General features: G+C 51.6%; 1 protein-coding gene across 8 annotated transcripts in view; it reads right to left on the reverse strand.

The window, feature by feature from the left end:
• Positions 1 to 25165, reverse strand: part of Cacna2d2 (calcium voltage-gated channel auxiliary subunit alpha2delta 2) — a 135701-nt gene that overhangs the window by 39642 nt on the left and 70894 nt on the right. The gene's annotated exons all lie outside the window — the stretch shown is intronic.

The raw sequence follows: 25165 nt of genomic DNA on the forward strand, positions 1-25165 counted from the left end.
GCAGCTCATAATTTTCTGATTAGCTCTGATTAGGCCCAACCTCAGGAGAAAGAGTGGGACAGTGAAGAGGGAGGCGGGGCTAAATGGGCACCGGAATGTGCTGGAGGGGGCACTGGCCAAGCTGGGGATGGAGGGGAGAGGGGAGAGCCCCAACACTCTTATTTCCTGTCCTGTGGAACAGGCATGGAGTACTAGTCATGAGTTGTACTGGGTCAAAAGATTTTCAGGTCTCAGAGAGCAAGGGCAGCAGGGGAGGGGCCCCTAGCCCACCTTGGTAGCAGGGACTCCATGGCAGGTTGGGCCCCAAATTTCAGGACCCTGGACAGAGACTGGAGGGATGGGCAGGGCTGCCAACAGGGTTGGGTTTGGGCAAGAGGGCTGCCAACAGGGTGCCTGAGGTGCTCTGCCTAGGCCCTCCTGGGTCACACTCCCAGAATGACCCCAGACATAGCCTTATGGTGACAGTGACAGTAGGCCTGCTCAGAAGGCTGCAATATGTGACTTTGAGCTGGACTAGGGCCACTCTTGATGAGCACCACAGACAAGGCCTGCCTTGATGACCATCACCTTCAAAGTGGAGTCCATGAGGTCAGCAGCCCACTGGCTTCACACACAATAGGGTCGTCAAGGTCTGGAGGGCCTTCCTAGGCCACTGTATCAGTTAGGGACAGAGCCTGAACCTGTACTGAGGCATTCCAGGCCAGGACTGCCTCTTTCCTGCCTGAGGCCTATTTATCACCTTTTTATCACACTCAGATGGAAATATGATGCTGGCCAAAACAGACCTCCGAGGCCTGTCCCTCATGGGGCCTGACTTCTGGCCTGTCCCTGGCTAACCATGAAGCCCCTCATCCATTGTACTTCCCTACAGGCTCAGACAGACTCCTTGAAGCCACGTTTTTTTAAATTTATTTTTTTAGTTGTAGTTGGACACAGTACCTTTATTTTACTTATTTATTTTTATGTAGTGCTGAGGATGGAACCCAGGGTCTTGCACATGTGAGGCAAGCACTCTCCTGCTGAGCCACAACCCCAGTCCCTGAAGCCACATCTTGTAATCCTGTTCAGGATAGGGTCAGAGTGGTCCTGCTCCTGACCCTGGCCTGGGGGTCACAGGTCGCTGCCTTTTATAGGATGCAACCATATGGGTGACCTTTGATGAAATGCACGAGCCTGTTGGAAGAGATGTGCACAGCTAATACCATGCAAATTGGCACCGAGGCAATCAGTCTGACTCTAAAAGCTGCCCCACCGGCCGCAGGCTGGCTCATTGTCTTTTCTGTCAATTTGCATCTCATTACCCAGAAGGCTGTGCTCACTGGAGGTTAAAATAAAAAGAGAACCAAGCAAGCCCCACTGTGTCCTGATTCCAGCTAGGCCCTGGCCCATGAGTGGGTGAAGGCTACTTGGAAGACTGCTCCAAGAAGTACATTCCACCATTACCCCTGCCATTGCCAGAATGTTACTCCCAGTCATCATTACCATCACCCCCATCACCACTGTTGTTCCCCCTTAACTACCACCAATATTCTCATGATCACTCTCAACATTACTTCTGACACCACCAACATGACTTCCATTCTCATTGTCAATGTTACTCCCACCACCATCACCACCATTGGCATCAGCTTCACCACTGACTTCACCCCCATCATATAGTCATCGTCTCCACATCATTATCACCATCACCACCAACTCCACTGCCAACATCACCTCCATCACCACTTTAACTGTCCCCATCACCTTCATCACTGCCATCGCTATCACCATCACCTCTGTGGCCACCTCTATTAGTGCTTCCTGTCTCCTGGTGATCACCACCACCATGACTTTCCCCACTGCTACCTGCATCATCACCCCTGCACCCCTGAGAGAAGACAGATGAACAGAAACCATTCACTCTTCACCTTTCTTTGTCCATCACCCTCCAGTATCATCAGTGGGTTAGAGAATATGTAAACAAGTGATTCCGTGATCAGGACCTCACAATCAACCCCAATCGGTCCCTGATACTAGAGCTTGTATCTAGGAGCCTCAGGAAGGAAGGAAGTGGAGTGCTTGTCCACTCTGCCAGAGCTCCTAGAGACAGTGGGGCTTAGTTACTCCCCTGATTCCAGCAGAACCTGGGGCTGAACCAAGAAAGATCAGTGAAAGATCAGGATGTCCTATGAGACAGAGCCAGAAGCTATGTGTGTGACATGAATGGCTGATGCCACTCTCTGAATCTTGATTATCTCATCTCCAAAATGGGGCTGGTAATAGCTAGAACCTCACAGGACTGTGTGAGAATAAAGGTAGACAACAAGAAGACACTGTTGAACATCCTGAGTGAGGGTTATGGGTAGACTAAGCCAGGGGTACCTTAAGAAGATGGGGCAGCAGATAAAAATTGAAGGACAAGGCCAAATGGAAGGGGAAAGCAAAGGGATTCCAAGTAGGATCCTCAGCAGGGGCAAAGATGTGGAAGTGGGAAAGAGTGGGCTTCTCTGTGGGAAGGAGGGCAGGTGAGGGTGGGGCAGTCAGTGCAGGACACTTTGATTGTGCTCACCAGCATGGCCAAGCTTCTCCCATAGGGTATCATTTCAATGTTCATTTGTTGTTTCACACAATGCTTCCTCTAAGCCCCGTGAAGCTCAAGTCATTATTCTTTATCCCGCCAATAAGGACACCCAAGGCTCAGAGAGGGTGAGTCACTTGCCCAACACCACAGCTATCGAATGGCACAATTCAAACAGGAATCCAACTTTATCCACACCAGGGCTGGGCTCTAACCATTCTCTGCCTCCCTAGACATCAATGCCGAGAGAGGAGGCTGGACCAAGATAAAGTCAGGGATCCATGCAGAGGTTACACAGAAGAGTAGGGAATTGGAGCCTGGTCTTTCCAACCTAGATTCATGCTGTGCTGGGTGTGGATGGCCGAGATCCCACCCTGTTGCTGCCCTGCAGTTTTGATGGTAGTAGCATGGACATCAACCTGGACACAAAGCTGGACATTGGCTGGCTTGGGGGTGATGCTGGGGACCCAGGTTGAGGTGACAGGCAGACAAAGGCCTGGAGGTGGAGGGCAGGGTGGGCACAGCCTGCTGCCAGGTAGAAACGCCCAGTATAAAAGCTGCTCTGAATACTGGCTGCGTCCTGCTGCTGCAATCAGCCTCGACACTTGGTTATTATGAGGAGTAAAGGCGGCCGGCGGGACAGCTGGAGCCGCGGCGACAACATTTAAGGCGTTTGTCAGAGCTGTGGGACACGGACTGCCAGGCGCTAATGGCTTCTGCACGCTGCTGCCAAGTGAGAGGAGGGCGGGCAAGCGGAGGCGGCCTTGCTCCTGCCTGGGCCTTGTGCCCACCCCACGCTGCGTGGCCACTCCACGACAGGTAGGGCCCACCTGGGCCTTACTGATGCCTAGCAACGGCCACAGAGCCATGGCACCATCTGGAGAGGGTGACGCAGCACTGTGCAGCACATGCTTTGCCTATTTAGGGCATTTTTGCCCCCTCCATCTCCACTCAAGCTGCAGTCCCTCTTCCCTGGGATGAAGGTCTGGGAATCAGTTCTACACCATGCCATCTCCTAGGAAAGGGACCCCTGAGTCCCAGCTGGCTCAGCCTCTGGTCTTCTCAGCCCTTTGGATTAGATTTTGTATGAGAGACCCTTCCTGTGAAGAACCCACACGGAACTTGGATCCATTCTAAGTGACCTCAGCTTTCCTGGCCTTAGTTTTCCTCTCTATAAAATGGGAAAATGGTAGCATTCACCCAGGAAGCCCAGCCATAAGAATGAAAAAACACAGGGGAACTGAAGCTTTGGATACACAGAGGCCACAGGCACTTGGGTTTATGAAGGCTGGGGTAAATTGCTTACCTAGCCTGTACGAGGGCCTACATTCAATCTCCAGCATCCCCCCAAAAAGGCAGGGTGGGGGTGGCCTGAGTAAGATGTCATCCAGGAGGGAATGTGGACCTCCAGGCTGTCTAGAGGGTAACCATGGAGGAAGGAGCAGAGCAAGTTGCAGGGAAGGGGTAGGGGTTTTCTAGGGAAGGGAGACTCATGATTGGGTGATCCATGGGGGCTTTGAGTAAGAAGTACTCCTGAAATAATCAGGTCAGCTGGGAATTCTTGTGCCTGGAGGAGAACATGTGGAACCTGGTGCCAGCTCTGTCTGTTGTCGGTGGTGATGCCACTGGGCACATGCTGTGCCCTGCTGCTGCTCTCTATTCCTTGGAGGCCCCTACAAAGCAGGTCCCATTTTTATCCCATTTTGCAGATGGGGAGACAGAGGTTCAGAGGTAGTTACTCAGAAGCTCACCATGGTGGTGCACTCCCCCAGCCACTCTGGAAGCAGAGGCAGGAGGAGCACAAGTTTGAAGCCAGTCTTAGCAATTGTTACTCGGTTTGGGGTCACAGATCATTGAGGGAAGGGTGTGGTTGTGTCTGGGGGCATGCGGGTATGTCTTCCATCTCTGCTCACTGATCAGCCAAAAGAGACCCTGAGTCCTCTCTGAGGAGGCAATGGCCTTCAGATGGCCATGGGTCAGAGAACCTGGGTGGGGGAATACTGTATGGCTACAGGAGAGACCCAGGGGACAGGAAGAGACCTTGGCAGGTCTGAGCTTAAGCTCTAAGGCACTTATCCTCCTGCGTGGCCTCCAATTCTTGCTGCTTTCTCAGGGTACAGACTTAGGTCGGGGGGGCAGAAGAGCCCTCAATTTGTCCATTGCTTTACCAACCTCACAGTCTTCATCCTCACCTGTAATCATTTTATTTTGTTATCTCATTGCAACTAATATTACAATGTGGAATAAGACCCTCTGAAGGGGCTAGGGATGTAGCTCAAGCGGTAGCGCGCTCGCCCAGCGTGCGTGCGGCCTGGGTTCGATCCTCAGCACCACATACAAACGAAGATGTTGTGTCCGCCGAGAACTAAGAAAAAATAAATAAATATTAAAATTCTCTCTCTCTGTGTCCCCCTCTCTCTCTCACTCTCTCTTAAAAAAAAAAAAAAAAAGACAAGACCCTCTGAAGAGGTCTGGAGTTTTGTGCCCTGCCAAAGGTCACCCAACGATCTGTGGCCTTTAGGAGCCCTCTTCCACCTGTGGCCAGCTCCCAGCTCTACTACCCGGCTCAGCTTGAGACCCTCATGGCATCCAGAGTGGAGTGGGGTACTGATGTTCAGTTCAGTGACCTCTTGAGGGCAGTTGCACTTGGCTCTGTCTAGAATAGTGACCTCTGCCTGAAAGAGGGGTCTGGAGGGGCAGAAGCTCAGGGCCTGACAACCTTTCAGAGGAGCACTCTGGAGTTCTAGGCTGGCTAGACAGGCCCCAGGACAATCCTTACACACTTGCCAAGGACTTACTAAAGTTCTGCCATGAATCACCTTCACCCCACTTCATGGGTGGAGAAACCAAGGCTCAGGAAAAAGCAGATCTCCCCTAGGGTAAAGGGTAAGCAGTGAGGCTGAGCATAGAACCTGCTTATTATCTGTGGATTCACATCCCTTCCCTAAGCCTACAGAGCTGATGCTCTCAGTCTCAGCACTAAAGAAGGTTTGAGGCTTCTGGGCCACCTGATTCCCACAGCTCTGTCTGATTCAGCTCTGATTCTGGAGCCCTATGTTTTTTTTTTTTTTTTTTTTTAAAGAGAGAGTGAGAGAGAGGGACAGAGAGAGAGAGAGAATTTTAATATTTATTTATTTTTTCTTAGTTCTCGGCGGACACAACATCTTTGTTGGTATGTGGTGCTGAGGATCGAACCCAGGCCGCACGCATGCCAGGCGAGCGCGCTACCGCTTGAGCCACATCCTCAGCCCCAGGAGCCCTATGTTGCTCCCCTGTACCTAAGGTCACCTCCAAGCAAAAGCGGGGGAAGTGGGCACTCTGTGATGGGGGCCTCTTGGTCCTCCATTGAGGGAGGTATGTTAAGCAGGGGGATGTCAAAGGTCTGAGGTTTTAATGGGCTGTGTGTTAAGGTGGCATCTGGCATTTGAATTTGTGGTCAATAGAAGTTAGAGAAGGAGGAAATATGTCTACATGTGGATATGTGCAGGTATGCAGACAAGGAAATATTCAAGTGCATGTGAACTCATATGTGAGCATAGCACACATATGCATGTGCACAAGCATGCATGCCAATATATGCTTGGGCACATGTGCCCATGGTGGATTCCTGCCTTTGGTTGAATAATACCTTCATGTCCCAGCCTTGGGCTCTTAAAGCACAGGTGGGACAGGTCTGCTTTCTGATGGTGCTGCAAATGAAGTGGCTCCTGGACCCACAGGCCCCATCACTTGCCCACTCAGACCTGGCTAAATGGATCTTCCCTGGCTAGAACCTGACTGGTTCCCATCCAGGGGTCCTCTCCTCCCATGGGCCCTCAATTTGTCCATTGCTTTACCAACCTCGCAGCCTTCATCCTCACCTGTAATCATTTTATTTTGTTATCTCATTGCAACTAACATTACAATGTGGAATAAATGAGAAGGGGACCCTGAGGGTCCTTCTTCTTTCTTCTTTCAACTACCATACTCATTGCCTGTGCTGGGTGTTAGAGACCCAATATGAGTCAGAGTTGGTCCCAGCATTACAGAGCTCACAGTGCAGGGGAGGGGCTTCTGCTTGTTCTCTACCTCAGCTCATCCCAGTGCAATCAAACTAGGCTAGACACCTACTCAGCCTGTGAAATCTTATGCATCAGCCCCCACCAACTGTTCACCAGGTGACTTTGGGATCCCAATTGTCCACAGGTGACCATTACAACCCTTGGTACAAGGTTAGTGCTGCTTGTCCATTTCTCAGAAGAAGCAAGCTCAGGGCAATTTAGTGAGTGTTCCCAGTCCACAAAGCTGGGGAGAAGGAGCTGGGACCCAAATCTGAGTTTGTGCAACTGCTGAGCCAGTCCTGCAGCACTGTAGCCTGTGACAGTCACACTGGTGTGACTAGTGATCCTAGTACTGCCTGTAGCCTCTGCCTGTAGCCCCTGGCAGAGACAGATGAAGCTCTGAGGCCATGGGAGGAGAAACCTACCCAGGATCATACTACAACCTACGTGCCAGCTCCTTGACCCTTCTAGTAAAGAGGGTTACCTTCCTGAACAGCTCTCCAAACACCATTCCAAGCCAGACCAGGCTCCCATGGGGAGTTGACCGAAATGTCTGGTCTCCTCTGTTAGAATATAAACCCTGCGTCTCTCTTTTTTTCTTGGCTTCCAGGATGCTCAGAGGTAATCAGTAAGCTCAACTAGATCAAGTACATGGTCCTCCTGCCTTTTGACCCCTCCTTAGTATTCATATTCTATGGAAAGAGCATTCAATACTTTACCGAATGAACTGGGAAATAAGTACAATTAAACTGCCCCCCCACGTCCCACCTGCCAGGGAGGGTGGATTTCTTGGTGATGCTAGACTGACTGTGAGGCCCTGCTCCAAGCTACTATCCCAAAGCCAGGCGGGCAGGCTGGCATCTGGCAGACACAGCCGTCTCCCTGGAAAATGAGACACTTCTTATTGAGATAACGAATCGCTCCATTTAGATCCAAATTAACCTCCCCCAATTACCCCATTCTCTACCACATTTCACCAGATCGAAACCCCTTCTGCCTGAACAGTCAAGTGCCCGGCCCTCTCACAGCTAAGTCAGCCTCAGCTGGCCCAGCAGGCGCCCTCCCTCAACGGTCACGTTTTCTTTTCTTTCTTTCTTTTTTTTTTTGGGGGGGGGGAGTGGGGTGGGGTGGGAAGCTTGATGCAGCTGCCGCTCTGAGGAGTGGGAATTTTTATTTTATTTTTTTAGCTCGTTCTTTGAAATAAGGATGCAATATGGGATCAATTTTTGATGACAGTGAAGTAAAAGGGGAAAATAGTAGCAATTTTCTCTTCTGAACATGCCCTATTTAATGGAAGGATGTCAAGGTGGAGTTTTATCCAGAGGAGAAAGGGCCTGGTCAATCAGAGATGCCTGGCATGATCTCAGCCTGGGGTGACTGGGCACCCCCCACCCCATTGGTTCCCCAGTACTTCATGTTGGGGTGGCTGCCAGGGACCCAGATGTGGGACAGGGAGAGGCTGAATTTCTATCTCCTGTCACCTGGCACTAGGATGGACCCTCCTTGCTTTGTGCTCTGCTGGTCTCAGCCTGCATCAGGATTCTAGAGCTGAGACCCTCGGGAATCTGGTGTTAATTAGGGTTATAAAAATCCTGCCCAGCTGCCTTTGTGTTAAACCTAGGAAGCTGAGCTTCATTTGGCCTAGAGCTGGTGGGGGATGGGGAAAGGGGAGGGGACTGGACTAAAGCTGAGCTGGCGGTCAGGGCATCCTGTCCCTGGTCTGGAGGCTCAGGATGGAGAGGTGGGGGTGCTTCTCAAGAGGACAATGCAGGGAGGAGCTGCTTCATTCCTACTCTCCTCAGATCAGAAACAACTGGAGTCAGACCTGAGCTGTGCGGTAGTCAGGAGGCCCTGCTGGGTGAGTGGGGGTGCTCCTCAGCTTTCCTTAGAGAGAGGTGCTACAAGTGAGGTTAAGGTCCCTGGGTTGAATGGATTAGAGGCCAGGGCCACATCTCCGCCATGAAACCTACCTCTTGGTCAATTCACCACAGAGGCCCTTGAAATCTGGGGTACCCCTAGAGTGCCTGAATGGTACCCTGACTAGCCTTGGACCATCCCTCTCGAGATTCAGTTCCCTCTGGCCATGTAGCTTCCAAGGTCTCCTTCACCTTGCCATGGGGGACAGAAATGAGAAGCACACCTCAAAGGCCCATGCAGCGTAGCTGCAGACATCTCATCAGAGACACGAAATCATACCAGGCAGCTCATGACCTGCAAACACAGCACATGGTCAAGCCGAACCTCTCCAGGCCTGCGCAGAGCCCAAGGTTACAAAGAGACACAGCCACACACCTGCACAAACAGGTGAGATCCTTACAGCTGATGACTTTGGCTTTTACGTAGGAAGAAACACACTGAGCTCTCTCTGGAGTCTTTGCCCACCCACCACCCATGGACCCGCTAAACACATAAGCAATTAAAAAACCCAAATGTGACCTTCCAGACCCCTCACCATGAGGTCAGACCAGTGATGACAAGAACAACCCTTGCTGCTTCCTCCAGGATACTGCAGGAAACAGAAACCAAGGGGCAGGGAAATCCCTGCTCCAAAATGTCTGCAGATTCTGGGAGGGTACTGGAGGGGTGGTAGGCTGGGTCTCTCGTCCTAGAGCCTGCCTGTCGACAGATGCCACCCAAAGCCGTGCCTGCCGCCTCCCTTCCTTCCTCGGCTGTGGCCGGGCCTCTGAAATAATTAGCAATTCTGCTCGACAAAACGCCGGCCCGATGGGATAATAAACTCCAACATCTGTCAGAAGAGCGAGCTCCTATGGAATTGCCAAGAGAAACATTTTTCTCCTCATTCAATTCACATTTAAATCGAAAACAACCCCTCCAAGTCTGCGCCAGGCCTGCGGCGCAGGGCTCCAGGAGCCCACAAGCTGTTCCTGGGCCTGCGAAGAGGGTCGGACGAGTGGCGATCACTCACTCAAATTAACAAATCATTTTATTTAGAAATGAAGAGAATTTGTAAGTGATGGATGGCTTCAGGGCCACTGAGGTGGAGGGAAAGCCAGTCATTGGCCCTGCTGTCATGGGGGGTGGGCAGTCCCACTTTTCCCCAGCAGGACACAGGCCAGCACTCTCCCTTTTCACCACTGCCCTGTATGATAGGCAAGCTAGGAATCATGTTGCCATTCTGTGGCAGGATACCGAGGGCCAAAGAAATACCCAAAGTATGCAGTTGTTCCTGCTGGCTAGAGAAGGACACAGCTTCCACTCTAAGGGGGCCCAACCAGGGCTGGCTCTTCCCAAATAGGACCCTCCAAGGTCTGCAATTCCACTTTGAGGTGCTAGGCAGAGGGGCCTGAGTCTGTGTGAGTCCAGGATTGGATTTGGCTATGGAAAAGCCTTGCCAATACAATTACACTCCTGAAACAGAATTCTGGAGACTTGAGCTCAGGGCATAGGGCCTCAGATTTACCATCTGTACGATGAAGGATGTAGATTTGGGGCAAAGGGGCCTCCCAGTGATAAGGACCTCTGAAGATCAGGTACCAAATACTGATAAACGAAAGATAAATTGCTAACAAGCCTCAGTACTGGCCAGATCCTTCCTTGAGGTTCCCACAGAGCCTGTGTGTCTTCCATCATTCCTTTCCTCAGGGGTCCTGCAGTGCCCGTATGTTGTTATTAGATCCCCCTTCTAGGCTCCCACAGTGACTGTGTGTCCTCATCAAGGACTTTGCTACTCTGTCCTGCAATTTCCCAACAGGCTGTTGGAGGCAGGGACAATTACGTTTGTTTTTTTCTTTTTCCCATCCCAGTGGCCTGCATATCTAGTACTTGGTAACTACTTGGTGAATAAACAAATGAATTAATGTAAGGACTTGGGCTACACAGACGCTCAAATGCATGAGACAAGAGCTCAATAAATGTCTGATTATTATGATACATTCTCATGCCTCCATGCTTTTGCATATACCATTCCTTCTGCCCAGAAGAAAGGTCCATTTCCTCTCTCTTCTCTGCCTGGGAACTGTTTCCTTGTTCTCACTGCCCAGCTCAGGTGCCTTTTGTCTGGGACTCTTCCAGCTTGGTGTCCCCTGCACTGCACCCCTCATAGTCATGGTTAGAGTGGGGCAGATGTCAAGCTGGTTTACAAGACTGCCCACTCTGGGACCTGAGTCCTCTTTTTCCTTGCATCAAGCCTGGGTCTATGGGGGGCTTAGGGCATGGTCCATCTCTTAGGGCTTCCCAATTGGAAATGTCAGAAGCTACTGAAATGAACCCAGAAACACTCCTGGAAGGTAGTGGGGGGGCAGTGAAGGGGCAAGAAGATGTAAGGGCAGAATCAGAAGGATGCCACATGAGAGGAGAGATTCCCAGGAAGGAAAGAGGGGTGCCAGGACTGGCAGAAGCAGCCTGGCTGAGACCTTCACAACTCATAGGCCATCCTCGTGCATGAGTCCTAGGGAAGGTTTCTCTTACCCATTGTTATGGCTGTGAGCTTGGGGGCTCCTTTGTGGGGAAAATCATGGTATGCCTGTAGACTTGGTGTACCCCACTGTGGGTTCCAGAATGCCCGTGCTGAGGGGAGATGGCATAGGAATGGGCCAATGCTCTGAAAATTCCAGTGCTCTGTTCAGGGCCCCATGGGCTTTGCAGAGGAGTCAGAGGAGAACAGTGCACAGGCAGAGGGTCCATATTGGACTTCAATGGAAACTTAGGAGACCTGGATCCTAGCTGGAGCCGCAGAGCTGTGAAGTCATGGTGTGGTCTTGAACACAATGAGGAGGGGAAGTGCCAGATTTCAGGAAGCTATGGACTCAGACCCTGAGCCAGGAGAAAGGTCCATTTCTTCACTGCCTTGACCCCTGCTTGGTCCAGGTTTGTAGTTGGGGATGTGGAGGAGGGGGAGACCTTCTTTTTGTTTCCCTGCTATCTTTGTCCTCTGGAACCCCTCTGATACTCCATTACACGGTCTTATATTACTCGTCTATCCTCTCCTTCCCATTTGGACCACAAGGTTCCTGTATGCAGGACCAGGTCTGCCTCCATTACTATGGAGTCTCCAGCAACCAGCACAGGACCTGGCACCTAGTAGACACATAGAATATACTTGGGGAATGGACAGATGGATGGAACCTACAGGGAGGACCTAGATGTGCTGCAGTGGGAGGAAGAGCTCCTCCATCTCTGACCATATCAGACTGGAGAATTAGTGGGCTCCACAGAGGAGCCAGCCAGGAGATGGCAGTGCTGCGAGGGGCAGGACCAGACTCTTGTTCTCACTGGTCAGAAGAAGCTACATCCCTCTCCCCTGTGGGGGGATATCCAGGCTCCTCTTCTATGATCACCCTGGTCACCCCCACCCTGCCATCCCCAGAGTCATGGATCACCCACAGAAGAAGTGAGCATTGCCTGGGGCTGGACCAGGACACAGGCACAGGCATATAGTAGGTGCTCAACATGTTTGCAAAATGAATACGTAAAACCCTTGCCTTACTCCAAAGGTTGCCAGGACTCCCAATGCCTGGGGTCTTAATCCCCAGGTTTGACACTCAAGGCTCCCACTACCTCTTCTACCTTCATTACTCTGCACATTGCCCCACCTCTACCCAGTCCCTTGTGTGGATTCTCCACTCCCACAGGGCTTGGGATTGAACCCAGGGCCTCATGCACACTAGGCAAATGCTCTACCGTGAAGCCATGTGGATTCCCTTCCTGCTTTTGCTTGTGCATATACCAATTCCCTCTGCCCAGAATGCTCTTCTTCTCCCACCTCTGCCTGGGCATTGTTCTACTTCTTACTGCCCAGCTCAGGTGCCTTTCTCTGGGTCTCTTCCAGCTTAGCCTCCCCTGCACCGTATCCCTCAGAGCCATGGTTAGAGTGGGGCAGATGTCAAACTGGTTCACAAGGCTGCCCACTTTGGATCAGGTTTTCTTGAGGTCACTGGGACCTGAGTCCTCTTCGTCCTTCTTTGGGTCAGGGCTGGTCTATGGAGAGCATGTTCCTGTGTACCTCTCATAGCCAATTCTAATTGACCTTTCCCCAAATCCTACCATCACCTCACCCGCCTCCATGAAGATGTGTCCCTGAGCACTCCCAGGGCCAGTTGGGGTGGCCTCAGGGTCTGTGAAGCATTGCAAAAATCTCAGGAGAGGTGTCTAGCACTAGAGTCTGGAAGGCAAGTGTCAGGGGGCTTGTTCTAGCCCCATAGGGCCAACGCCTCCACCACAGCTCCTTCTGTGGGGCTGCTCAATGCTGCTGCTGCAGGCTGGTGATGGAGAGAAAGGGGGAAGGGTGGGGCCCCTTAGAGACCTCTTGTGGTGCCCCTGTTTCTCTCTTCTGGAAAGGGCCTACCAAGAGTTTGGGAGTCCTTGAGGATTTGGGGGATGGGGGTGCTGACCTCTGCTCTGGGTGTAAGAAGTGCATCCTCTTGGGAAGCATCTCAGGAGTGTCACATGGATGTAACTGGGCGAGCCTGTGAGTTTGTGGGGGCTTCCTGGTCTGGGCCTGAAAGCCCTAAAATGGAGATGCTTAGCCTGTAGATTCGGGGCGGGGGGAGGAAGATGGGGGTTCAATCCTGTCTCTGGAGCCAGGAGGACTTGTGAGAGAGTAAGTTCTCTAGAGATAGAGCTAAGAAAACAGGCTTAGGCTTCAGCAAGAGGCATCATGGTCTGACACAGGAAGAACTTCCAGATATTTAGTGAGTTCCAACTGAGAACATGGTAGTATCTCCCTCCAGAGTCAGGGATTGACTAATGGACCACTGCGGGGAGAGAGGAGGTAGGGCATTTTCCTTTAGCTCCATAATTAGAAATGCTGTTCTAGTTCCCTGATGTCAAGGACCTGTGTCCCTGGCATCCCTGGTGCCCTGATCTTGTGAGCCGGGACCTGACATCATGCTCCTGAGCTCTGAGTTGAGAATTCTACACGTGAAGCTATAGTGACCCAGTTGGTGACCTCAAGGCCCATGACACCAACCCTGGGCTACATCTTGCCTGATAAATGACCCTATGGGCACTTCCCCAACCTGCAACCAATGGGCTCAGGGTGTGACCCCAAAGCCATCACAGTAAACAGCACCTCCATAGGAAAGCAGAGGGTTCCTTCACCTTGGAGAAGCCCTGGCTCGCTTAGTGGGTTTGTGCCATGTCCTTGAGCAACTGTGAAGGCCCTCAGCTCATGCCATTCCCTGCATGTGGCATGACCCTCAGGGTTGGAGCCCTCAAAAATGTCTCTACCAGCAGAACTGGAAAGCCAGAGGTCCCCTCACAGGGGCCTGGCCTTGGTTCCTCGGGTCCTCCATGACACCCAGGGAGGCCTGACCTCCACTCCATGTCTGTCATTCCCCTTCCCCCATCTCTCCTTCTAAGAGGAAAATCACAGGGAAGCAAACCTTGGGGGGAGAAAGGAGAATGTTTTTAATTAAAAGTTTAAGAGAATTCACGTCCTGAGGGAGTCACAGTAAGAAAAGGCGGGGAGATGGTGTTGGGGGGAGCAGGAAAGTAGGCCACATCAGCTGAGGGCTCTGAGCCCAGTCTTGCCAGCTGTCTGGCCGGTGCACTACTGCAGCAGGCTCTGCACCATGCAGGGTCCCTGTGCAGATGAGGTCTGGTGGCAGCTTTAGAATCTGGGGAGTGGGCAGGGGCAGCAGCACCAAGTTCTAACTACCCCCACTTCTGCTGCCCATTCTGCTAGGAAGCAGATGTTCCAACTCCTAGGAAAGAAGAGGAAGCCCAATGTTCCCTGGCTGGGGCTGTTGTACTGGTAAGAGGAGATACATGCCACCCATTCAGGGGGACTGTATAGTACCTTATCCATAGTCCACTGCCGTTGCAGCCCTGAACCAACTGCTGGACCACAAAGGCTTCCTAGTGTCTTGCCCCCTGGCATTTTTCTATTTGAACCTAGTCTACCTGCCACACATGTGCCTACCAAGTGCCAGACTACAGGTAAGCAATGCCATTAAGTATCTTAAGTCTTAATATGGCTCAGTTTGAGCAGTTCCCATATGTGAGTAGGATATGTTCATGGGGTAGGGCTGGGGCAGGACTGTGTCATCCTTTCCTCTTGGCATTGAGAGGGCTCTGACACCCTCAGGCCAACCTACTGACTTCCATCTGCTCCTCAGGCTGGAGCTGGGACATGTGTCAAAGGGGTGTGTGTCAGCGTCTGTGGGCCCTGTGTGTAAGACATGGGGCCACAGCTGACCTGTGAGATAGCCCCATACCCAGAAAACCTTTCCACCCCATCCCCTCCTAACTTTTCCTGGGAAAAGGAAAAAAAGTTGAGAGGAAAATATGACAGATAAAATATTCTGCAAAATGAGCTAATTACACAGAAGTCACACAGGGAGATGAAATTAGCAGAAGAATATTGTATAAAAGGAGGACCAGGTATGCACATGGGTAATGAGGAAAGGTCAGTGTCATCACAGGGAGATTGTGGAGTCTGGAGCCTCCTCTATAAGGCCAGTCCCCAAACCGGGCTGTCACCACGTGCATAGGCTGGGCAAGAAGGGTCCTTTTTCTCTCTTTAAGTGCCCATTACTTATCTGCTGGCTGTGGAGACCAAGCCCTCCCAACTCTCCCACCTTGCTGGTTGTGGAAACACATCACCCCAGGGTACTCCTCCTACCCCATGGTGCCCTCCTCCCTAACCCTTTGGCAATGTGGTTCTACAGGTACATAGGACGATGATCTGAGACCCCAAAGCCCATCTAAATACCAGCTCCAAGCAGGGCCCCGAGGCCTCCCAGTGCCAGGAATCAGAGATCTAAGATGCAAGCTTAAGCATCAAGCTCCTTAGGACTCCAGGCAGGAATGTGTACCTGATGCTTAACTTGAACAGGACACAGGATGTGAATGAGTCCAGGTGAAAGGCTGGGCCCTCCAACTCCTTGTGACTGGGGGCTTCCCACTACTACACCCCACAAATTTACTGGCTTGCCTCCTGGGGAGGAGCAGTGAACAGGAGAGAGGAAGATGGTAGGCACTGCTTCCTGCTAGACTGTCAGGTTCCTGGAGGTTGGGACTTCTCCCTTGCAGTCTGCTCTTGCCCATGATCCCCGGCCCCATAAGTGCTGCCTTTGGCTCCCCCTCCCTTTCTCCACTGCTACAAACCCACTCTCGTTGCCTTGCCATTTCCCTCTTCACTGTGCTTGGCTGCAGGGCTCCATTCCATCCTCCCAACAACCAGGATAATCTTCACCTTGAGTACTTTACTTCCTGTGTGCTGGAGCCTAATGGCCCAACCCACTGCTGAGCTCTGAGGGGCTAGCCCTGCTTCCTCTCCCAGGTGAAGCCACAGCCCCTCCTCAAGCTTCTGCCAGATCTTTCCCTCCCCTCATTCTCTCACCCCATCCCCCACTCCCACCCGTGAGGGTTAAATTTGCCTCCTTTCCTACAGTCTTGGCCTCAGTGCCACTTCTTGGTACTTCCAGGTAACTGGGACAATTTCCATGGAATCCCAAAGTGCAGTCAAGTGGGGAGATCTTCCCTACCAAGCCCCGCCCAAGCCAAACGGTTCAAGGTGCACGCTCAAGAAAACCTGAGTCTTTTCCTCATGGCACACTGCATGTCTGCAGACAGGCCAAGTCTCAACCACTTGGTATTCTACCAGGTGGACACTTATCACCCATCTTACAGATGAGAAAACTAAGGAGAGAAAGGAAATCACCAGCAAAGGCTATGCCACTGATATTAGTGCTGTAGCTGCAACCTTACCTGGCCCTTCTGAACCGGTTGCCTAGTCCAGTTTTCTAGTCCTAGTTGTCCCAGGCTCCCCCTCCCTTTCTATGTGGGAGGAGAGGAGGGCTGGGGCAGTCCTACCCTTAACCTTCAAAGACTCAAAGGCTGTCTCTGTCAAGAAGTCCCCTAAGCTTTGCCTAGGGAGACTGCCCTCCCTGCTGGATCTTTCTAAGTACTGCTCCCTGCCTGGGGCTGCCATTACTGGTTGCAGACACCTGCCCAGACCACACTTGGCAGTCCTCTGGGCAAATGGGTGGGTCATGATGAGGGGCGGCCCATTTGCTCATTAACCCTGATCCTGCCCAGGGAGGGGCTGGACCCCAGGCACCCAGATGGCTGGAGGATGGGGCCTTATGCCTTCAGCTATCTCCACAACTGGGCTCCAGCTGGTGTTGACACAGCAAACATGCTGCTACTCCCATTCGCAGAGGAACAGAGTGGGCAAACACAGGGAGGCTGTAACAAAGGGCCAGCAACCGTGACCAGCTTCTCAAACAAGGCCTTTAGGGCCTGTGCCAGGAGGTAGGAAGCATCAAGTAGCTTGGACAGTGTGGTCCACAGCCATGGGGAGCTGGGTAAAGGCCTTTGATGAGGCTCCCAGAAGGGGAAGGCGGTCCAGGGTTGGCCTATGTGCTCGGTGGGGTTAAAAGAGCACAGGTCGGTCCATTCCCTGTAGTCACCCCAGAAGTATCCCTTCCTGAATCAGTAGCCGAGGCCCAGACACAATCTCTGATGATAGACCTGTGAGGCCACACTTGTCCCTACTGTACAGGTAGGGAAGATGAGTCTCAGAGAGTGTGAGATTTCCAGGGGTTCTGTGCTGCTCAAGTGCTAGAGGGAGCTCCAGCACAAGTAGGTCCCTGATTCTCAACTACCTTCTGTGCTCTGAGCCCAGTTATGTGCAACATGTGCCACAAGGCTCACAACTTTTGGTCACAGGTTCTTCTGGGGTCTGTGTAGGATGTGGTCATTGGGCAAGGTCTCAGCTAGACCCGCCCCCCCAGGTATCCCATGCATGCCTCTGCCTTGAGAACTGCCTCCTATGCATTTGTGCATGTGCTCTGCAGATCCAGGCCAGCTGGCAAACCCTCCACCCATGCATGCATGCATATGCGGCGTTCGCCTACATGCACATACAGGCTGCGCTCTACCTCCGTTTCTGGCCTTCTTCTTCCCTTCCTCTCTCTTGCCTGGATAAATCCTCTTCCCTTCAGGTCCCTTAGGCTTACCCTCTGGCTCCACACTTTTTTGGATAGCACATTACTGTCACCTTGAGCAGAGTGTACTCCTCAGGGGAGAGGATCCACAGGTCTGTTCCTAGTCTGTGTCTGTTGTAATCTAGTATGGTGCCTGCCCACAGCAAGCACTCATTGCTGACTAGACAGAGACAGAAGCAAAGGCACCTGGTGGCCCAATACACAATGAGCCAGAATCAACCAGCTTCCTCCAAGGAAACCTCTGACTGGCACCTGGGGCTGGTCCAGACTTATGGGCTTAGGGAAGACAGCAGAGGGATCCATGCTCAACCATGTGCAGTTACCACTCCAGAACTCTGACCTGCCCCCTGCTTTAGTCACCTCCGCCTACACTAACCCCTGCAGTGGAAACTGATGCACAGGGTGAACATTCTGGGCTCCCTGTCCCAGCCCCTGCTGCTTACCTCAAGGACTTGGCAGGAGTCAGCACTGCTCATTCTCACTGCTAGGCCAGTGTCCTCCAGGAACTGCGGAGACACCTTCCTTTTCCTTTTTTTACCTTTGAAATTTCTACTTGCCTTCTCAGGCTCGGCTCAAATGCCACCTCCTCCAGGCTGTCTTCTTAGACTTGCCTGTCTCATGTCAGCTGCCCTGTACACTGGTACCCCATAGTCTGTTGTCTGTCTCCTCTAAGTCTGGAGCCCTGGAGGGCAGGATCTTCCTGGTTGTCAAGCACCCCACCCTCTCGCAGCCACTGCACGGAAGGACATCAGAACAAAGGGCCAGAAATTATTAAGATTCAATTAAATTTCCACTTCTCCAATCCTAAATTAGTCTGGTTTGTCCCTGTGGCACCTGTAGCCCCTTTTCCTTTACCTCCTAGCATCTGCCCCCTTTGCCAGGTAGGACCCCTTAGAGAGAGGGCACATGAAGGAGGAGGTCCCCCCAACAGCACAGAGTGCTGGGAGTGGAGTTCAGCTCTATGGGCCTCAAGGATGTCATATTCCAGGACTCTAGACCTTTCCTTTGGCTAGCAGATGCTGAGGAATAACTCATTCTGACTCTTGTGGCCAGAGAAGCCCAGCCCCAAATTTACAACCTGATCTTTCCTGAGGCCTGGTAGGTTTGAACCAAGCCCTAATCTGACCACAAGTAGCTCAGATGGGTGTCCAAAGATGAAGGAATGATGTTTCACTTGAGGAGCCCTGAACTACTTCCCCCATGGTCCCAGGGAGGCTGGCCCTCAGCCTGGAGGCCTTCAAGGATCTTTGAATTCTTGGCCACCTGATAGGCATTCAAGCAGGGGAGGCTGTCTCTATATTTGTTTCCCCCTATTGTTGGGAGCAGCATGTCTTTGCCCAGGGCTCATACTGCCTGACTCTAAGGACCCATGGGCATGTGCAGAATGGACAGACGTTTGCATTCCTTTTTACACACATTCAGGTCACCTCCTCTGGGGAGCCCTCTCTAACTTCCATTCCCAAATGGTGACTCTCTACCACCTCATATTAGCTACCTGGTCTTTTTCCTGAGAGCTCATGGCTGTCCTTACTTCCCTCTGGCCAGTTCTCTGGCTGCCTCCCTCTGTGCAGCACCCACACACAGTAGGTGCCAAACAGATACCCATTCACGAATCCAAAGCTTCCCCATCCCTGGGCCGTCCCCCCGCACCCCCCCCCCCACAGCCGGCGCCTCTGGGTGGCACCTTGCCAGAAAGCAGCAGCTCTGTTTGGGTGAGGGGAGAATAATCAGCTGTAAACGCAGCAATCAGGGAAAAAAGGCTGCTCAGGCCCTTGGCGCCCACGCGTGCGCCTAATTGGCTCCACGTGTCTGTAGCTTCTTTCAAGAGTGGGAAAGTGGAAGGGTCAAGATCTCTTAATGTTCGTAATGGAAGGGAGGCAGAAGCCATCGCCAGCCCCACATAAACACCTTTTAATTGCTCAGAGAAGGGTGAGTAGAGGCAGCCGTGCTCTACAGGATCCCCTCCTTGTCAGCCCACCATCACCGTGCCTTCTAGAGCTTTCTGAGGCTAGAGTCAGACCCCAGAGGCTGTGCTCCAGCAGAACCCAGAGCCATGGCACTCACATTTGTTCGACAAATGTCCACAAGGCCCCTACTCCTGGACAGGCCTTGGCAGTAAGGGACACCTGTGGCCTGGTCCTTCAAGGCCAAACTGGTGGTGTAATACAATCAACGACTGCACCCATGCACCAGCTGAACTGGCCTCCAGCTGCCTCAATGTCCAACTTTCTTCCCTCACTGCCTCCTCCAGGAAGCCTTCCCTATTGTCCCTTTGGATTAAGGTGTTCTTTCTCCTGCTGAGGCTGTCCCATGCATAGGTAGAGAGCTGAGGCCCAAATGTCCCCTGCTTTGGGAACTCCTATTTGTCATGGTTGCATCTCTCTGTGCACTAGACCAAAGAATCTCAAGATTTGGCAATATCCAGAGACATTTTTTGGCTGTTACAACTGTTAGAGTGGTGTGCTGCTGGCATCTAGTGGGTAGAGGGCAAGGATGCTGCCAGACATCCTGTAGCTCACAGAGCAGGCCCCACCACACAGATTTTTCCAGGTCAAGACGTCCATGGTGCTGAGGCTGAGAAACCTACCTGAGACCAAGCTTTAGAAAGGAAGAGGTGAGTACTTCAGAACTGGGTAGAACATTCTCCCTCCTCACAAAGGGATCAGCCTGCTCCATAGCCCCTGGCTTCTACCTCCTGCTCCTCTGAACACCCAGTCCAGAGACCCTGTTCCTGAACAGACCCAGCCATGCTGCCAACAATGCGTCAGTTTAATTGGGTTAAGTGGCCATTAGTGGCAAAAGCAGGGCGGCTGTGTGCAGAAGGGTTTTTAATTTTACTCCTTAAATGATGCTCACTCCCCAGAGAGGCCACTGATGGTGGAACTCTGCCCATTGGATCCCCCAGAACCAAGTCCAGGGCTGCACCTCCCCCTGCCCCATCCATGCAAGCCTGCTGGGGCGTGTGGCAGGGGTGCCCACTGCCCAGGAAAGAAACTGAGGGGACGGGAACTTGCCTCCTAGAATCTGCCCCCTTTGCCAGGTAGGACTCCCAGGTCCTTAGATCATTCCAGGGCCAGCCTCTGTCTGAGACTCCTCTTTTCTTAGTTCTGTCCCCTTGTGGACAGGAAATGCCACAAGGACTAATTGATGATAGCACAGAGGAAGGCAGTATCTGGGGGCAGTTTGTAGGACATGGAGACCAGCTGCCTGGATCTAAAGCGTGGTTTTCTGTGAGACCTGAGGCAGGTGGCTTAACCTCTCTGAGGCTCAGTTTCCTCACATGTAGGATGGAAGTAAGAAAAGTAATGTGAGGTGAGGATTTGGAGCCATGTGGAATGTTCAGGCTTATCTTAGGCCTGGCACTTAGCAAAAGAGACCGGTGATTATGGGATGGAATTATTTCTACCTTTTTATGGGGAAAGTCTTGAACTCTGAATACATAGAATCATTGAAATTCTCACATTGAAAATGTAAAAAAAAAACAATATTGATGCTCCCCTGTATCCCAGAGAATCTGAAGTACTTGGTCTGAGGAGGGTCCTGGGCATCATGATTTTAAAAGCTTTCCAGCTGTCCAACATGCAACCAGGGCTCAACAAGCACTGCATGGAGGCAAAGTATCTGGAAAGTTCTTGGTCCCTGGGACAGTGGGTGTTGGTACCTTAGGTGGACGAACAACCTAACTTAGGCATATAGGAAGGGCAGGGCTTAAGCCTAGGGCTGGGGTTTCTATAGATTCTGGATTCCCAACTAGGCCTCTCCACTGCCCCATGTTTACCTGAAGTTGGAGGTAAAAGGGCCCCCTAGGGAGCAGGCATCTAGCCCCCACACTACTTCCTCAGGAACCTACTCTAACCTGGCTGGCCTGGTCCTGGGGTTCCCATACTTGGAACAAGATACACCAAGTCACAATGCCTTTGGCCTCATTCTTGGGGAGGCTGGACTCTCCTTCCCTGGGGTCACCCTAACCTTATCCAAGGCAGTGCCTCCTCCCATGGCCTCTCCTCTGAGTCACAAAGTAAAGGTGCCACAGATGATGCTCCAGGTGGCACAACCTTCAAGGACACTGTCCACACTGTGGCCTTTTTGAATGATGGCCCTGGAGTTGTGAAACCAGAAGTACTACGTAGGAAGGGTGCCTGCATCCTCCACCCCCCGATCTTGTTTTCTTTTGAGATGGGATCTTTCTGCATTAACCAGCTTGAATCCTGGGGCTCAAGAGATCCTCTTGCCTCACTTTCCCAAGTAGCTGGGACTACAGGTACATGCTACTGGGGCTAGATTTTGTGTCCCTATTTGAACAGAGGGGGAAACTAGGGCCTGGGATGGGAATGGTCTGAGAGCTCCAGTTGGGGCAGGAATAGGGTCTGTCTTCCCTGCTGCAACCCCAGCACCAGCACAGGGCCTGCCACATAGTTGGCCCTTCGTGAACACTGGTGACTAAATGGAGGGAGGAATAAAACAATGAAGAGATACTTTTGTGAGAAAGGAGCCATGAGCCAATACCCCAGCTGGTAGGACCAGTGCCCTGATTTGGGCCCAGCTCTGCCCACAGTGCACATAAGAACTAAATAAAGCACCTTCTTATCCTTCCTGGGATTCAAGACCCTAAAAGAGCCATCCCTGGTTCAGAGGTCCCATCTCCTTGGATAGTTGAAGTTCCAAGACAGGTTTGCCTCCATGTGTCCAAAGCTCAGGTCCAACGTATTTCCTGGACTTGGGGATGCTGCTTGTCTGAGGTGCAAGGCCCCTAATCTGGCCTGCTTTTGTCTGACTCTTGGCCCCAGAAACTACCCTGTGCAACTTTCAGAACCATCCAGTTGTCCCTGATTAGATGAGACAATGAACTTCTGTCCTGTGTTGCTCTGCTCCCTCTTTGCAAGCCCCAAATTAAAATTCCAGACCAGAGCAAGGGATTTAAATTGGATTACTGGATAGGGTCCAGGGAGACATGAACAATGGAGTGGGAAGCGAGGGTCCAGCACCCCCAACACCCCTCCTTCCATGTGTACACAGGCTGCAAACAAATGTGAAAAAGAAGAAAGAGACCAGAACTTGATTAAAAGCAAATTCAAAACATAATGAAACTCAGAGCTCACTTTGAACAATTAGGACCAAGGAGGAGGAAGGATGGTCCCCCTCTTTCCTCTGGCCATATGAGAAGAGGCATCCTGTGGGCCTGGAAATCAGAAGCAGGAGATCATTGGCCAGGAGAGAGCTGGGAGGGCAGGAGCTGTGACCTCAGTGCATACCTCAGGGATAATATGGGGAGCAAGGGCCCAGCTCAGGATCAGAGAGACTTGGGTTCAAATCCTGGCTCTGCCATATCCTGTCCTGACACATGACATCTCTTGAGTTTGTGCACCCCTCTGTGGAATGGGGTGGCAGGGCCTCCCTCTAGGGGTTGCTGTGAGAATGACTTGTGGACTGAGCACATGGTGGGTGCAGTCAGTGGATATGCCTTTTCCCATTATTCTTCCATTGAAATAATTTGTAGTTACTGTATAGGCCACAGGCTGGGCTGTAGATGTGGTAGAAAGGAGATGTCTCAACTCACAGGGCAGGATCCAGAACATGGGTGCAGGAAGAGGGTCGAGACTAAGACTCCAGGCCTTTGGCTGCAGCTCCCCAGGGAATTCCCCCAACTCCTCACCAACTATGAGGATCAACTGTTTCTCTATGGTTGGTTAAGGGACTTGGAAAAGTCTCTAGATGGTGACTGGCTCTGAGGTTCCTATGTGGAGAGCTGGTCATTGCCACCACTCATCTACCCTCCATGAGCGGGGAGAGACCTTCAGATATCACTGATGCTGCTACTGAAGCTGAAGACTTTACCTCCTCCAAGTACAGCTTGTTTCCCCAACTGTCTTCCCACACCTGCCACCAGGAGGTCTTGAAGGTCAGTTGGGGCTGGGATCTCTGAGCCCCCTGGATCCACACTGGGTAGGAGGCCCTCGGAGTCCATCTTCTCTGAACTCCTGGCCCTAGGAGATCAGACTCTCCTTCTTCCATGATGTCAGGGCACATAGGGACGGGCAGGGGACCCCATGATGAACAGCAGGGACAGCTCCTGGAGAAGGGGACTCTAGTTCTCTCTTGGGGCCCAGATGTTGTGTAGGGGGTCTGAGCTGGGATGGCAACCCTGACTTGATCCTGTCAGGACCCTGGTCTGAGCAAGTATAGACTTGAGCAAGTATAGACTTGCTCATTTTTTGAGAAACCTGAAAACCTGGCTCATTTTTGGAAAATATTGAGATATAATTTTTAAATATTTTTTTAATTTGTTGATGGACCTTTTTTTTTTTTTTTTATTTGGAGGGAGCACTCTACCACTGAGCCACAACTCCAGCCCGAGACATAATTTTTATTAGTAAATTCACCCTTATTAGGGCTGGGATTGTGGCTCAGAGGTAGAGTGCTTGCCAGCCATGAATGAAGCACTGGGTTCGATCCTCAGCACCACATAAAAATAAAATAAAGATACTGTGTCCCCCTATAACTAAAAAAAAATATTTTAAAAAATTAAATTCACCCATATAAAGCATACACTTCAGTGGTTTTCAGTATATTCAGAGTTGCGCAACCATCACCACAATCTAATTTTAGAATATTTTTATCACTCCCAAAGGAATCCTGTATTTATCAGTATGCCTCCTATTCCTTCCCCTCCAGCCCCAGCAATCACTTTCAATTTCTGTGGATTGCTTTTCTAGGACATTTCATAGGAATGGAATCACCCAACATGTGGCCTTTTGTCACTGGCTTCTTTCATTGGCATGATATTTTGGAATTCATCCATGTTGTAATGTGTATCAAGACTTCATTCTTTTTTATTGGACTTATCTGTTTTTTTTTTTTTTTTTTTTTTTTTAGCTCAGGTCTCTTTGTTGCCCAGACTTGAACTTGTAGGCTTAAGTGATCCTTCTGCCTCAGCCTCCTGAGTAGCTGGTACTACAAGTGTGTGCCTGGCTCATGGACTCAGCTTCCTTTGATACAGGCTAGGGCAGCTGCAGGTGTGCCTCTGATCTTGATACAGGCTAGGGCAGTTTGGATACCTCTGGCACACTAATGAATGACCTGCCCAGAGCCCTCTGCAGTTCCAGATACCTCTCCCCACCTGCTGTTCCTGGGATAGGCTGAGTAGCAGGGGTCGGCAGATCCAGGATCTGCTGTGTCAGGGCAGTCCAGCAGATCCTGCTACCCAGGTGAATCTGAGGGCTTTGGAGCTTATAGATACAACCTCTCTGAGTATAGATGGGGAGACCAAGGCCCAAAGGGGATACAGAAACATTCAAAATCCTGGGCAGAGCAAGAACTTCAACCTTCAGCCTTACATGGTCATGGCACTCTTTGTAGGGCATCCAAGAGCCCTCAACACTCTCCATTAGAGCCTGCAGCCTACCCCAGGGGTGGAGATTCCACTATCAACAGGTTGCTGTCCTGGCCAGGGACTCATCCAAGATACCACCATAAACAGATCTGAGGGCCTAGAGGAATGGGAGGACCCTAGGCCCAGCAGAAGGGAGGGATAGGGATGTCTGGATCTGAGACTCCAGGTCCCCCCTTCATGTGGCTGACTCCAGATAAAACTGTCCCGCTCCTGCCACAGCTGCCCATAATCCATGATGGCACAACTCCATTGATGACAACCCTAT

The sequence above is a fragment of the Ictidomys tridecemlineatus genome, chromosome 3 (genome assembly GCF_052094955.1).
Source record: "Ictidomys tridecemlineatus isolate mIctTri1 chromosome 3, mIctTri1.hap1, whole genome shotgun sequence".
In the NCBI taxonomy this organism is placed as follows: domain Eukaryota; kingdom Metazoa; phylum Chordata; class Mammalia; order Rodentia; family Sciuridae; genus Ictidomys; species Ictidomys tridecemlineatus.